Source organism: Echinops telfairi, unplaced genomic scaffold (assembly GCF_000313985.2).
Source record: "Echinops telfairi isolate 266 unplaced genomic scaffold, ASM31398v2 ScPeMD7_5592;HRSCAF=6446, whole genome shotgun sequence".
Classification (NCBI taxonomy): domain Eukaryota; kingdom Metazoa; phylum Chordata; class Mammalia; order Afrosoricida; family Tenrecidae; genus Echinops; species Echinops telfairi.
In genome coordinates, this window is record NW_022109491.1 from 41,340,480 (window position 1) to 41,356,820 (window position 16,341).

Genomic DNA, 16,341 nt, shown 5'->3' on the forward strand with positions numbered 1-16,341 from the left:
TTTTTTTCATCATTGGCTAGTTAGAATAATGTTATATTTTGGAACATGACTCTGACTGTGAATATTTATTTGACAAATGAGCATAAATCAGGTTCAAATAAATAACTGATTCACTTAGAGGGAGGGAAAATGTTTCATATTCTATTGTTTTTATCCATCTTCCTTAAAACCTACTGGACACCTCGTGGTCCATATTAAAGACCCCTTCCAAAAAGTTGTAATATATTAAACTGAATGTTTTCCCTTCTGATATGTTGTTATTGCTCCAAACATGAGTTCAGATATAAACATACTTAGAGGAGAATCTCTCAGGTATGGTTTTGTTTGGATTAATATTCTTATATTAATTTAGATTTAGTAATAAACTTTGGGTAATTGAGGACAAGAAGATTATAAATTGATGTTTCTCATTAACAGAATAGTAGGCTTTTATTGGCAATTATGCTTTTTATAGGTTGTGTTTTCTGCTATTTGGTCAATCATCTCTTTGGACCCTTAAATTTTCCACTAAGCAAGGGCATTTCACTTTTTGATATTGTGGGGGTGAACCCAAGACAAGAGTTTGCTTTAAATATTTACTCGTAGAACAATGAACTTCAACTACTATCATTCTTCGTTTCATTCTTAGAGGTTCACATCTTTTCCCTTTGTCCTTTATAAAAGTTTCTTTCAATGTTTATTTCTGAAAGAAGCCCCCTAATTATCTTTCTCTGGAGTATTTGATAATGGTCTTCTCATTAACTTCATTTAGTTTATCTGCCTGTATGCTTTTTTGATAAGAATTTGACCTTTGGAGTTCTCTAACAATGAGTGCTATCAAAGTAGAAGGTGAACATTTGATAAGAGCTGTATTGACCCCTATTGTTCTATGATTGTACTTTAGCTGGCCTCAAAGGACAGGCCCATTAAATCCAGGGGCTTTAGAATTCAAACTCTATTGAAAAGCCAAGTTCTCAAAAATGTCAGGTAGCAGGAATTAAACTGAGATGCAGCTGCTAAATTTAATGGAAAGAAGGGAGGTGGGGTTGACAGATAATCTCTCCATAAGGATGGATTGTATGCCTTTACTGCAAAACAAACACATGGATTAAATTATTTTATGAAATGATGGTAGAAGCCATTTTCAGATGGGAGTTGGTTATATTTGAGATTTTTTACTTGGCAACATTCCTGTGGGCTTATATTAATATTCAATCAGTTTTGTTTCATTTTCAAAAACCAAACTCACTGCTACCAACTTGATGTCAGCTCATAGTAACCCTGTAGGATAAGGTAGAAATGCCCCTGTGAGTTTCTGAGACTGTAACTTTTTTTGTTTTAGTTTTTTAAGAAAGCCCTTTCTTTCTCCAGAGGAGCAGCTGTTGGTTTCAAACTGCTGACCTAGAGGGTCACAGCCCAATGTGTAACCACTTCTCCACCAGGACTCCTTTGTCTCCATTTTGGCAGGCCTTAAACTGAAAAGAAAGATAAATGGGTAATTTTAGTCTTAGGTACCTAAAAGAAAGTGTATTAGCTTGGGAGTTAGACATTTTGAAGTTTCCATTCCCCAAGCTGCCATTTGTTGGACAACATCATATTACATGCACTAGGCTTTGGTTTCATCCCATGACAAATAAAGGCTTCAGGAACTTACTGAATGCCAATTATGTACTCATATTGTTTCCTCCACTTATCTGTTCCTCCTCCCTCCTTTCCTTTTCCCTTCCCTCCTCTCCTCTCCTTCATTTCCTACTTAGAGATTCTAGCGTAGAAGAAGGAAAGACACTGTGGGGGTAAAAATGTGATCTATTGAGAGGTAAACTAAGAGATATGCCCTCTCCTCCCACTCTGTCCAGACATACTCTTTTGCTGCTTCCTTTTTTTTTTTTTTTCACTTCTTGATTTTATTAACCGATTGAAATTCTGTCACTTGGAGGTGATTTTATAACAGACTGTTCCAAAAAGCCCCTGGAAAAATCTCATTATCTTTCGTTGCATTTTCCATGAACTTTTTAAAGCCCCCTTATATGTCCCTTTATCAAGCTCTGGAAAGATTGAGAATTACAGCAAATTCCTTCAGTTTTGTTTTATTTTCTGCTTTGACTAAAGAAGATTGCCCACCAAACTCACTATCAACAAGTTGATTCTGTGTCATAGTGATCCGATTATCGGATCCTGTAAATCTTTGCAGAAGCCGGTAGCCTTTTTTCTCCCAAGTAGTAGGTGGTGAGTTTGAACCATTGAACTTGTTGTTAGTATCCAATGCTTACCCAACTTTAAAAACATGCCAGTTCTGGTAGGTGGAGTCCTGGTCATGTATTGGTTAAGCAGTTGGCTGCTAACAGACATTGGCAGTTTCAACCCACCAGCTGCACCATGGGATAAAAATAGGTAATCTGCTTCTATAAAGATTAACTCCTTGGAAACCCTAAGGCATATTTCTACTCTGTCTTCGGAATCAACTGAACAGTTTGGTTTGAGGGTTGGTCCTCAAGGGAAAAGGAGGCAGGTGGTTGTCAGCCTGACGTTCTCCCAAGTTATGTTAGAAAGAAATGGTTAGAGACTCATCAAAATCTCACGGCCTACTTATCAAGTTGATTCCTACTCATAGAGTTTCATAACAGGGAAGAATCTGCTCAGAGTTAGGAACCAGGGTTGCTTAATGGTGAACGATTTGGGCTTCAGAATCAAACAGACTTGGGCTCCATTTTGCCTCTGCCACATGACTACAGAAAAATTACCCCATCTCTCTGAGTTTAGTGATTCAGCACCTGATTCATACATAGTAAGTGCGTAATGACTAATAGATGATATTATTAAGCTGAGAACATAAGTAAAGGGGATTAAGATGAGGAAGATGAGTGAACAGAGAGATGGGGCATGGCCAGTGACAGACTTTTACCACTTTCCAAAAATTTCCCTTTTAAGTAATTTTATAGCTAAAAAATGATGATGGGGAGAGAGATGAGTGGGAGATTTTGTGCCTTTCCTTTTTTCTAAGTTTTTTTTTATCTCATACATCTCACAGCCCCTTGTTCTCAATACTTAGTATGGAGTTGAGTTCTAGTAGACATTCTGGGTTAAGAGGAATGTGTTGTACTTTTGTGTTATGCTTTCTTTTGTGGACCAGCCTATAAATCTTAGACTGTACATGAGAAAATGTATTTTAATTGCAACCAACACTATGGAGGAGTTCTACTTGACCTACAGGGTTGCTATAACTCAAAATCCACTCAATAGCAGTGTTTGGTTTGTTTGGTTTGTTTTGACTTTGATATTAACTCCAACAGCATATTCCATTTTTAGACCCCTAAGACTGTCTCAACTTGTGTTTCCCTGTTTTTCATGAAAGAATTGTGTGGGTTTTTTATGAACTGTTCCATGATAGAAAACCAGGGAGATTAGATTTAAAATCACATTTCCCAGAGTTTGCTCTTTTCTTTTGTGTCCAAACAAAGCAAAAACACAAAACAAACAGAAACCCTACAAAGCTCTTTGAATATGACCAGCTTGCAGTGGAGAGTGACTATAATACATAATTGCTTCACAGAATAATTTAATCCAGGCATTCTGACCTGTAAGCTTTGGGCTGCTAACTGCAAGGTCCACAATTGGAAACCAATAGTTGCTCTGTGGGAGAATGAAGAGGCTGTGGACTACCGTAAGATTAACGGCCTCGGGAACTCGCTGGGTGGTTCTACCCTGTCCTGTAGGGTCAATATGAGTCAGAATGGGCTTGATGGTAGTGGGTTTGGGTTTTTGGAATTCAGTTTTAAAATACTGTAGTCATACAGTCATACTTTCATTCATTTTATTATACACAAATTCATTTAAGTTCTGTAAAAGATGTTAGTAAGACTAGATGATCCCAAATCCAAGTATGATGTTTTGCAATTTGTTATTAGAATGTAGTTTTAAATAATAAGTAGTAATGAATCTTTCAATATTTAGAAGGAAACCTATTTTTAAACTTTTTCTTATGATTTGAGTGAAACATTATGCAGCAAATTAGTTTTCCATTCAGTAATTCATACACATTTCATGTGTGTGACATTGGTTGCAATCTGCACAAAATAGGAGCATAGTTCCCACTTTTTCCCTGCATTTGCCATTTCGAATTATCCCCCTTTACTATCCCTTCCTGCTTTCTGTGTTTTGTGCCACATTGTTCTCCCACGTTTTGAGACCCACCTCATAGAATCCTTCTCAGGGTTGTCAGCTGTGGTAGCCCTGCACCCTGTAGTTCTCCTGGTTTCAGGGTCCTGGAGCCTAGAGTATGTACTTGGTTCATTCATCCAAAGGGATGAACTGTTTTCTTTATCTTTGCTTTCTTCACTCTTTTTTTTCCCTTTAGCTAGGGAGACTAATTGCTGTGATGGAAACTCACATGTTTTTAAGACTCCAGTCACTATGCACAAAGTAGGATGTAGAACATTGTCTTTGTGAACTCTGTTCTGCCAGTTGACTTTGGTGGCCCCTGAGACGATGGTGCTGAGTCCCTAGGCCTAGTGACTCACTCCTTTAAGGAGTTTGATTATGACTAATACGTTTTCCTAAATTTATCCCCCTGTTCTCTACTGTATTCAGGAATACAGATATAGACAAATACATATGTAGACATAGTCTCATTCAAACCTATGTATGTATATTCATGGGGTAATTCCATTCTCCTTCCCATATATTCAGTAGAAGGAATCATTTTTGATGATTTTCTTTCACTGTACTATTCATCATGGTCTTCAAAGTTTTTTAGAAAACAAGCAAACCAACAAAAATCTCAGCCTATTTGGTATATGAAATGTCTTGAACTGTTATCATTTGAGAATCTTTTGTTGAATGATATTGAAAACCCAAACCTTACTATCTAAACAATAAATAGAACTTATTATTCACATGAATGCAATATTCAAGCATATGATATACATCAGGTAAAGCTTGATCCAGTGGCTTAAATTGAATGCAGTCACAGGATTAAAAATGAATTCCATTCCTAAGCCTATCTTTAAATTGAATTTGTACATAAGTTGGAACAACTCATGTTTGTGCATATCAAACATCTAAATGTTTGTTGTAGAATAGAATATATAGTGTGCTTTCTAAGCATAGAAATAGAAACACAAGCAGACACACTGAAACAATTTTAAAATAGTAATAAAATAATAATGTGCATAATGTGTTTTATGCACATCACAAATTTTGCCCATTTGTTATTAGGAACCTCAAAACTCCAATATAATAGACTTTTCAGTGAAAATATTTTCAATATGTGAGCTGGTTTGTAACTACAGGTTAGACATTGGTTTCATGTTTGTAATTTGGGGAATGCCTGTTTTCAGCAATAATACAGTTTCTCTCTGGTTCATCTTCTGCCTTTCTCAATGGTGGTAGCCTTGTCAGCCTATATACTTTCCTCTTGGCAACTTCAGGCTTTCCCTCTGGGCAGTCCCATTTCACTCATCTCATCCCCAAACCACAGTGTTCAAGGGAAGAGGGAACTTCTCCAGAAACTCCTGCATAAGCCCAGAGATTCTCTCTTTCTCATTTGTTTAAGCATAATCAGGTACTAATTTCTGAACTACTTTCTATAAAGAGTTTGGATATGCAAGAGAGCTCAAGTCACACACTAGGAACTGTAGATAGAAATTGTGGGTATGGTTAATTCTAATCAAATACATGGCTGAGACTGGAGAGGCCGGGATGCCTTAAAGGAAAATAAAATGCTGTTATTCTGAGAAGTAGGGAATACATGCTGGGGATTAGCTCATGTTCATAGAATTTGGCATAGTAAAATCCTGGCATGTTTTATAAATTTTTGAACTTGAAACTGCTCTTTTCTTTTCGATCTTTCTCTTTCTTTTTTAAAGCCAAGTTTCTGTATAAATTACCAAAGCATGTTTAAAAGATTTTCTATTTGCTGACCTTTTCAGGTCTAGCCAGATTATTTTTTTTTCTGTCGACAGGTACCAATGCATGTCAGGGCATATCAGTACTACATCTTAACATGAGCCTATGGGATGTTAATAAAATATACAGAGGGTGCATATTCAGCTATCTGTAATTCTGTGAAGTCAAGCCAGATGTTTAATATACCAGTTATAAACCATAACAGATCTTCCTGAACAATTCCAAAAAGTATTGGAGAAATAATTAGACTTTAGCAGGTCATAGATGCCTTAGAATACTAAAATATTTTCAAAATACTGTGAATTCATCTGTTACAACATTTACCTTTTATTAGACAACACTTAAGATGTATCTAAAAACAATCATATATCTCTTTTAAGTTTATTTCCCAAACAGACTGCATTGGAGTGAGAGCTGTCATTATCGACTTGAAACAGAAATCAAAGCAAAGTTAAAGTGATTATTTCCCAGCCTACCTGCCAGCCTGCCCTTTGGTGCACCCTCCTGTTTTGTGACACTCACGTTAGAAATGAAAGAGAGGTGACTTTAAACAGAAGAACAGCAAAAGAAAACTATCAGAGAAAATGTCTCCCAGGCATCCAGTCATTCATTCATTCGTTTCACATACTCTGGTGGCTTGTATGATGCTGTGATGCTGGAAGTTATGCCACTGTTCTCTCTTGCTCTTTGTTCTGCGGAGAGAAACGATGGCCTACCAACAGCGTCATCCATGGTGGGCAGATTTCAGGGGAGTATGCAGGCTAGCACAAATTAGGAAGGAGGACCTGGCAAACGTTAAACATTGACCAGTGAAAGTGACATGAATAGCGGCGGGACATTGTCTGGTAGATTGCCAGAAGATGCACACTTCGGGTTGAAAGACTCTGAAAAAAACCGGGGAAGATTCAAAAGGAAGTGGACGTTAATAACATAGACAGAGTGAAACTTTGGGGACCTTCACTTGCTGCTGTGCAACTAAATGTGAGAGGAAACAACTGTAACCACCTATTAATAATCCAAATATAGAATGTATGAAGTCTGACCCCAGGAAAATTGGATATTGTCAAAAATGAAATGAAATACTTGAATACAAATATCTTAGGCATTCGTGAACTGAGATGGGCTAGCTGGTATTGGTTATTTTGAACCAGCCATTCCTAAAGTCTACTCTTTTAGCAAAGAACCACCACATTCACAATTAAAAAAAAAAAAAGAACATCTACCCCAAAGCACAAATATTTATTCTATAGTACAAGTCATTGTCAGTGATACTATAATATGGATATGTCTATAAGGAAGACTAGTTAATATGACCATTAGTATACATGGGTCATAACAAATTCAGGATACTATTACAAAGAATGCTAATTCCAAAGCATTTAATTGCCCCCATGTTGAACCTGTGCATCGACTAAGAAATTGTCAACAGAACAAGGGAATACTGCCTTGTTTAAAATTAGGAAAGATGTCAAGATTATATTCTTTCACAGTACTTATTTAATTTATAGGCATAAGCAGTAATCTGAGAGGCTGGACAATATAAGGAAGATGCAGGATTGAAGGAAGTCTTTAACAACCTGCTGAAATTGTAGGGGACTGGAAACACAAATTGATGAAAATCAAAGACAACAGTATTCAATATGGATTACACGTCAGTGTAAAGAAGACAAAAATCATCACAATTGGACCAATAACCAACCTCCTGATAAAGAAGAAATTATTGAATTTGTCAAGGATTTCATTTTAATTTGATTCACCATCAAGGCCAATGGAAGAAGCAAGAAATCAAACCATATATTACATTGGGAAAATCTGTTGCAAATGACCTCTTTAAAACTTTGAGGACTTTAGTGAGCCTGATCCAAGCCATGGTATTTTCAGTTGCCTCATAGAGATACTTAAGCTGGACAATGAATAAAAAATATAAAAGAATAAATGATGCCTTTTAATTATGGTGTGGGTGAAGCATGTTGGATCCACCACTGGAAATTGGAAGAATGAGCAAATCTGTTTTGGAAGAAGTACAGGCAGAATGTTCTTCAGCAGCAAGGCTAGCTAAACTTGATCTTACCTACTTTGAACATGTTATCAGGAGGGACTAGTCTCTGGAGAAGCGCATCATGCTTAGTAAAGTAGAGGATCAGTGAAAGAGAAGATGGCACTCAATGAAGATGGATTGACATGTAGCTGGAACAGTGGGCACAAGCATAGCAAGGATTGTGAGGCAGGTGCAGGAATGTTTTGTTAATTTGTACATAGGGTTGCTATGAGTCTGACCAGAGGGCATCTAATGATAGTAACCACAAAGGCTTCTAGGGAAGAAAGAGCAAATTGTGACTATTAATACATTAGTAGCCAGCTGGAAGAGATGGGGTAAGCAACTGAGTGAGTAGTGCTATGTACAGTTAAACATTGAGGAGCTAACCACAAGTTCAATGGTTCAAACCTGCCAATAGGACCACCAGACGAGATGGTCTGCTTCTCTGAAAACTTTTGGCCCAGAAAACACACAGAGCCATTTTACATTGTCGTGTAGGGTCACTATGAGTCAGAATTGGCTTGATGGCAATTCCTGCCCTCCTTCCTTCCTTTCTTCCTTCCTTCCTTCCATCCTTCCGTCCTTCCTTCCTTCCTTCCTTCTTTCCTTCCTTCCTTGTATGCAGATAATGCAATATAACACTTGAGCTGTTGTAGACAGTGCCTTTGGCTTCTCTACCTGTGAATGCCCTGACAGGAAGAGAGTAACCTTTAAAAAGGAGTTCATAAAAAGCAGAGACTTGGGATAAGTAAGGGGGAATGAGCCTGACAACAGAGCTCCATTTCTTTGTGCTTCCATATTCCCAAATATTAAAATGAAATATACAGTTGCTATGAGTCAGAATTGACTCAATGGCAGTGAGCGTGGTTTGAGTTTGTTTTGTTATTATGGGTTTAAAGTGGGATATGAGAGACTTCATTACTAAGTCTGAGAACGCACATCCCAAAACAAAACTAAAACATGTGGAAAGTTTCCTTTTATCTTCAGTGATGAGTGGGTCCAGGAACAGTTCAAAAGAAATAATACATGAATGTTAAATTAAGCTGTGTGTTTTAAAATTTTATCTTGGGGAATACAACAATTTGAGAAACGTTTCTTAATTGTCCTGGATACTCAACCCTGGAGATACTAATATCCAAAATTGGTTCTGCAATTTATTTAAAAATCAAAGGACAAGGCCTTTACTTTTGGCATTGGTTAGTATAAGACAAAGTTTTGGAGGCATGATGATCAGTTAATACAAACATCAGTTAAAATCCAGCTGCTTGTTGAGATGAGTACTCACCAGATATCAAACAAGTGGATTGCCCCGACGCTATGATTCCCTCTTAACTAGCTACTACTGTTAATCTCTACTGAAACTTTATCACTTGTGATCCATTGAATTGTTTCACATTCCCAGAGTGTTTGTGCTAATTTTATGTGCACAAATAGATTTTTTCCAGAGGAAGATTTCCTGAAATTTTTATCAAAATTTTCCCCTTTGGGATTTGGCTCTGTAGTACTTAGGCTTGACATTAGCTCTTTTAGGTTTTGCAGTTTCCCTGTATTTCCAACTCTTGAATACTTAAAAATATTTAATGTTGAAAGACACAGGTGAAAAGTCTAACCAAACACTGATATCTATTAAACCTGTTTACAAATGCCTTTGGAAATGGCTTGTCCTGCCTCAATCTAAAGGAAGCAGGTTTACTACAATTAGCCTTTCTTTTCTTCCCTGGAACTCATATACCTTGATTATTTGCAAGATTTTTCAAAGGATAAAGTATTATCAGTTGATTAGATTTGGTCTGAGTAAATGTTTGACTATGTTATGTATTCCAAAGAAAGATAGGCTACCAATTAAGTCATGTTTATCAGTAGGGCATTTCCTACTTATATAGAAATGTAGATCTCCTTAAATTTCATGAGCATGATTCATGACACATTTCTTACTTATTGCGTAGACTGTGTCTATATTTTCATATCCTTTACTTTCCTCATCCCTTAAGTTACCAACCTTAGTGAAACAACAACCACCCAAACAAATTCACTGCCACCTAGTCCAGTCTGATGCATAGCAACCCCAAAGGGACAGAGAAGAACTGTCCCTGTGGTTTCTGAGGCTATAAACATTTAGGGAAGCAAAAGGCTAATCTTTCTCCCTAGGAGCACCTAGTGGGCTCAAACTGCTAACATGTGGCTAGCAGACAAACGTATAATCTACTACACCACCATGGCACCTTTAAAAAAATTTAATTATATTTTTCCTTTAATCTGTGACATTTTCAATGGGTGAGAAGGTCCCTACATTAAAATCCATGAATACACAATAGAAAGCTCTTATTATATATTTCTCTAGAGATCACATAGCATTTTTAAAAACTTATGTTAAAAAGTTTTAAAATTCATGTTAAAAATTCATTTTCTTAATTAACTCATGTCTTGATTACCCAGTGCTGCTGTAAGAGCAATACCACACGTTGTAGGTTTAAAAGTATAGAAAGTCATTTTCTTACGGTTCTGGAAGCTAAAAGCCCAAGGAGGACAAACTGCTTTGGACGAAGTCCAGAGTGCTCCTTAGAGGCAAGAGTGGCAAGACTTCATCTTATGTACTTTGAACATATTGTCTGGAGAGACCAGGCACTGGAGAAGGACATTGTGTTTGGTAAAGTGGAGGGGTGCTGAAAAAGAAGATGGCCCCGATGTTAGGGATTGACATATTGGCTGCACAAAGGGGCTAAGAGAGAGGAATAAATGGTGAGGATGGTGCAGGACCACTCAGTGCTGAGTTCTGTTGCACACAGGGTCACTATAGGTCTGAGCTGGCTGCATGGCACCTAACAACAAACATGTTACAAAGTAATGTCTCCGGGTACGTGTCCATCTTCTAACCAAAGTAATTTGAGGGAATTGTTGTGAATTAAACCATAACTCCTATACCTTTGGGTGGAATCCTATTTGGAAATAGGGGTTTCTTTGTTGCATTAATGAACCCATATTAGTGTGGGGATGACCCAAGATGAATTACTTCTGAGTTAGGGGAAGAGCAGATTAAACACAGATGCATGGACAAATTGCCAAGAAACCAAGGAATGCTGAGAGCTACTAACAAGAAAAGAATCAATACAGCTGAGGCATCTTTGATTAATCTTAGATTGGAGAAATGTAAAACAACTCTTTAATTCTTTCTATGGTGAAATTGTTCTTTTGGTCTGACATTTAAAATGCAGCAGTGATACAAATTCATAAGTGCTTTACCAGCGATGTCAATGGAGGGAGAAGAGGATGTGGACCATACCAGAGAGGGTGGCACCAAAATGACTAACATTGTTGTGTGATGTTTCCATAGAAATTTACTTTTTTTTTTTTAAATCTACTTATTTTTTTAAACAAAAGTATTATGTTAGTTGGTTATAACAACAAAATCAATTTTTGGAAGCCTAGCTTAGATGTATCAATAAACCTAGAATGCTAAAAATTTTGCTAATGTATATTTTGAACCTCTTAATGTGCTCCGGTCAGAGCTGCCATTCTTGTCAAATTACAATAATGCTTGGAATCATCTGATTTTGTCTGCAAGTACTGCGGTATACACTGCTGTTGGTGCTTTTTAAAATTATTATTACCTAATCATTTTATGGCCTTATAGATTTCAAGAACAAAAGGACAAATGAACCTCAATTCCATATCCCATCCTTTATCTCTAGAAAAGATAAAAACCATTTCCCGCCCCTCCCCCATAAGGTAGCATTTTCAGTCCATAATTCTTAGTCCACATTTAAAGAATCCATCCTTTAATTTTTGGATGTTGTCACTCGTCACCTTGTACACGGAACTCATAATAATGGCATTCATCATGTACTCAAACTCTTTGCACATTCTTCCAATTAGCAATCAGTGAAATTTGAGATTCTCAACATCTTCTGTGTCGATGAAGCAGGTGCGGAAACAGTAGATTCAAGGAAGATCTGATTTTTCCATGCCACGCTGGACTTGCAGCCACCATGTAGATTGAGTATAGAAGATAGGGAAGTAGAGGTGTTTCTTGGCCTGAGTCTCCTAACAGTAGAGATGTAGAAGGGCGAGTGCGACCATGAAGAGACTTAGCTGTACACCGCAGAGAGCCTCCGTTTCCCTTGGTGGTGGCGTTAGGTGGACTTGTGGCAGCCGAGGTAAAGTAGGAAGAGTTAGTTACAGGTGCCGTAATCGTGTTAGTTGAATAAATCTGTGTGGGGAGGAGCAGCGCCAGGAGCAGCAGCCCCAGGCCAAGCCTGGCCGCCATCGCTCTGCCCACGTCCGCTCCCTCGGTGCGCAGCGCGTCTCGCAAGGTTCTGGCAGCGGAAAGAACCACCGCTCAGGGTCTGGCGTGGCAAGGTGGGCTGTTGGTGCTTTTATACTCACTGATTTTGTGGAATTTCCTGGTGTTTTAGCTACAGTACTGTGGTAATTAGTAGTTGCGGATCTTTGTCAATAACTCTCTTAAGAACGAAGTAGTAATTAAAGGGGGAAAAAAGGCAGCACAGTTACTAATAATGGAATTCAATGTAGGAAGATTTTACAGAGCCATTTTGTTGTTAATATTCATATAATCTAAGAAATTTAAACAATTTACAGCTACATATATTACATAGAATTCTATCATTAAAATTTGTTAATAACTATTACTTGGGATTCTGGGTGGCAGTGAGTGAGTGAAGGTTGAGATAGTTAAAATTTATTGTGCCAACTTGACCGATAAACACATGTGGGGTTAATTGAAGGGCTGAGGGATAAATGGCTAGGTGAACCTCAGCTGCCTTAGCCAGCTCCCTGCTTCAGCTGGCAAGGCTTATTTCCTGCAAGACATCCCTGAGGAGAAGCCACATGGACCTATCCCGATGCAGTCCTGGGTGCTGGAGCAGCCGTGTGGAAACCCTTGTCAGCACTGAGATGCTTACACTGCTCACTGATTCAGCTTTCCTTCTGCAGTCGGCATCATTGTGTGTGTTTTGTGAGATGGAGGAGGACTTTGTGGATTGGTGTCGGACATACGGGTTAATGTTGGACTTGTGGGCTTGGGCAGCACTGTGTGGGGATGTTTTCTTGATGTGCACTTACCCTTTATATAAAACTCTCTCTTATACATATGAGTTTTTGTGGATTTGTTTCTCTGAATGTACCCAGACTAACACAAAGGGTCTGGCTGGGCTGGTGCTGGAGGTGGCCCATGGGGCTAGCGGTGAGGATTGTAGCATTCTGAGTTAACTGACCGAGTGACACATTAACCCTAGCAATGCCACTGGGTTTGACCGGGTTTCAAGTGTGGGTTTAAAAATTAAAATATGGTTTAAAAATTAAAATACAATCTTGACAATTTTTATTAAAAGTACAAACATATTGCCAACATTTATGTTTTACTTTAATGAAATACTTCATTTTTACTGTGTAAGTGGCTAAAAAGTATGGGGGCAGAATTTAAAAATAATAACAGAGCATCACCTTTAAAAAGTTAATAATTTTCTACTGAGAAAAAGCTGAGGAACCTTTTGGTAGTTGTTTGATTCTAATGTTTACACAAAAACAACTCAGAACTATTTGAATAGCATCTCTTTACAGCCCTCTTTGTTGTCTTCAGTGGCCCAGGGAAAAGACTTGTCACTTTGAAGTGCACATATGTAATTCTGGCCTCTGCTGCTTGCTTGGGGCAAGTCAGAAATACACTTATCAGAGCAAATCTTATTGACAGAGAGCATAACTTGTTGGCTTAGGAAGGAGGCGGAAACCCACTGCCAATATAACCTCTGGCAACCTTACATAGGGTTTATGAGGCTATTTAAAGGCTCAGACATGCTGTTCTTTCACACAACCTGATCTTTCTCCTGTGCTCCTACTGATGGGTTTGAACCACTGACATTGAGGTTAGCAGTTGGACACTTATCTGATCCTAGGGATCTGAAAAAGAGGAAAGAAAAAATAAAATGACAGGAATTTTATGTCCCAAATCTTAGAGTTGACAGTGGTTACTAAATAATTACACTTTTTGAAAGTAGAATTTGTGTCTCATGTGTTTGAGTTTTACTTTGTCTAGAATTTTAAATACAATAAAAAAAGTGTCACTTTTATTTTATTCACTGCAATTAAATAAAATTGTCACTACAATCATTATTAGTGTTTCTGTCATTGCAGCTATTATTGTTTCCCTATAAGCAGATTGTTCTAATATTTGAAATAATTAGAGGCAATTACCTGTGTCCCTTAAATTTTCGGTTTAGAGCTCTAGAGTAGCTTTCTGATAAAAAGGAGAAGTAACCAACTGATAGGAAGTAAAAGTAAATTATTATAAACATTAGGTAATTATAAAAGTATAAAGAGAAATGTGAATCATTTACATCCTGTTTTGCTAACAATTTTTATTTGAAAATATTTTTTCTGTTACATTAATGGGCTGCTCATTATTTATGATAAGTGTGACACCCACTGAACTCACTGTCATCAAGTCATTTCTAAGTCATCCAAAACCAGAAAAATAATCTCACTGCCACTGAGTCAATCCTGACTCACAGTGACTCTGTAGGGCAGTGTAGAACTACTCCTTTGGATTTCCAAATCCAAAGGACCAGAAAACTTAATCTTTCTCTCACAGCTCAGTTAATGTGTTAGAACTGCTGTCCTTGCTGTTATCAGCCCAATCATAGCTCCCTATGCAGTCAAGGCTCATAACAACTTCTATTATTAATCATTTTACTGGGGGCTCGAACAGCTCTTATCACAATCCATACATCCATCCATGTGTCAAGCACATTTGTACATTTGTTGCCATCATCATTCTCAAAACATTTGCTTTCTACCTGAACCATTGGTATCAATTCCTCATTTTTCCCACTCCCTCCCCCTTTCCCCCTCCCTCATTGACCCTTGATAATTTATAAATTATTATTATTTTGTCATATCTTACACTGTCCAACGTCTCCCTTCACCCACTTTTCTGTTCTCCATCCCCCAGGGAGGAGGTTATATGTAGATCCTTGTAATCAGTTCCCCCTTTCTACCCTACCCTCCCTCCACCCTCCTGGTATCACCACTCTCACCACTGGTCCTGAAGGGATCATCTGTCCTGGATTCCCTGTCTTTACAGTTCCTATCTGTACTAGTGTACATTCTCTGGTCTAGCTGGATTTGTAAGGTAAAATTGGGATCACGATAGCGGGGGATGGGGGTGGGAGTGTATTGCGGGGAAGCATTTAGGAACTAGAGGAAAGTTGTATGTTTCATCATTGCTACACTGCACCCTGACTGGCTTGTCTCCTCCCTGCGACCCTTCTGTAAGGGGATGTCCAGTTGCCTACACGTGGGTCTTGGGTCCCAATTCTGCACTCACCCTCATTCACAATGATTTGATTTTTTTGTTCTTTGATGCCTGATACCTGATCCCTTTGACAGCTCATGATCACACAGGCTGGTGTGCTTCTTCCATGTCGGTTTTGTTGCTTCTGAGCTAGATGGCTGCTTGTTTACCTTCAAGCTTTTAAGACCCCAGATGCTATATTTTTTGATAGCCAGGCACTATCTGCTTTCTTCACCACTTTTGCTTATGCACCCATTTGTCTTCAGCAATCGTATTGGGAAGGTGAGCACACAATGATATGATATTTTGTTCTTTAATGCCTGATACCTGATCCCTTAGGCAGCTCATGATCACACAGGCTGGTGTGCTTCTTCATGTGGGCTTTGTTGCTTCTGAGCTAGATGGCCGCTTGTTTACCTTCAAGCATTTAAGACCCTTGATTCTATATCTTTTGATATCCAGGCACCATCAGCTTTCTTCCCCACATTTCCTTATGCACCCATTTGTCTTCAGCAATCATACTAGGAAAGTGAGCATCATGGAATGCCAGTTTATTAGTACAAAATATTCTTGCATTGAGGGAGCACTTGAGTGGAGGCCCACTGTCCACCTGCTGATAGCAATTTTATATAGGGTTTTAAAGGTTGTAGCTCTTTATGGGAGCAGATAGATTCGTTTTATCTCTCAATAGTATGCAGGAAATAATTTTAGAATGTTAAGAAAATCAATCCCCTATGAGAATCAAGCTTGCCTTTTCTTTACATCTGAAATTTTAAATCATAAAAGATAGCAATCTGAAATCAATTTTGGGAAAATACATTTTTAGTTATTTAGGGCCCAGATTAAGGTGAAAAAGGTAAACACTGAAAGAAAGGTGAGTGTAGGTTGTCCACCTCCCACCCAGCTGCCAGACTTCTAATGTAACTCGTATTCTACCCATTGTTTTTTGAACCATTTTTTTCCCTTGGCTTCTTGGCTCATACTTTTTCTGTTTCTACTAAAGGAAGGGCCCCTGAGTGAATAAAGGATATTACCATCTTCCTAGCTGATATCTAATAATTACATAATAATTATTACCAGTCTAGGACTTTGTTTGGGCACCTTGAAGATGGTA

General features: G+C 38.1%; 1 protein-coding gene across 1 annotated transcript in view; it reads left to right on the forward strand.

Annotated features, from left to right (window-relative positions):
* The window catches only part of MACROD2 (mono-ADP ribosylhydrolase 2), a 1,581,126-nt gene that overhangs the window by 313,075 nt on the left and 1,251,710 nt on the right, over nucleotides 1–16,341 (forward strand). The window lies entirely within an intron of this gene.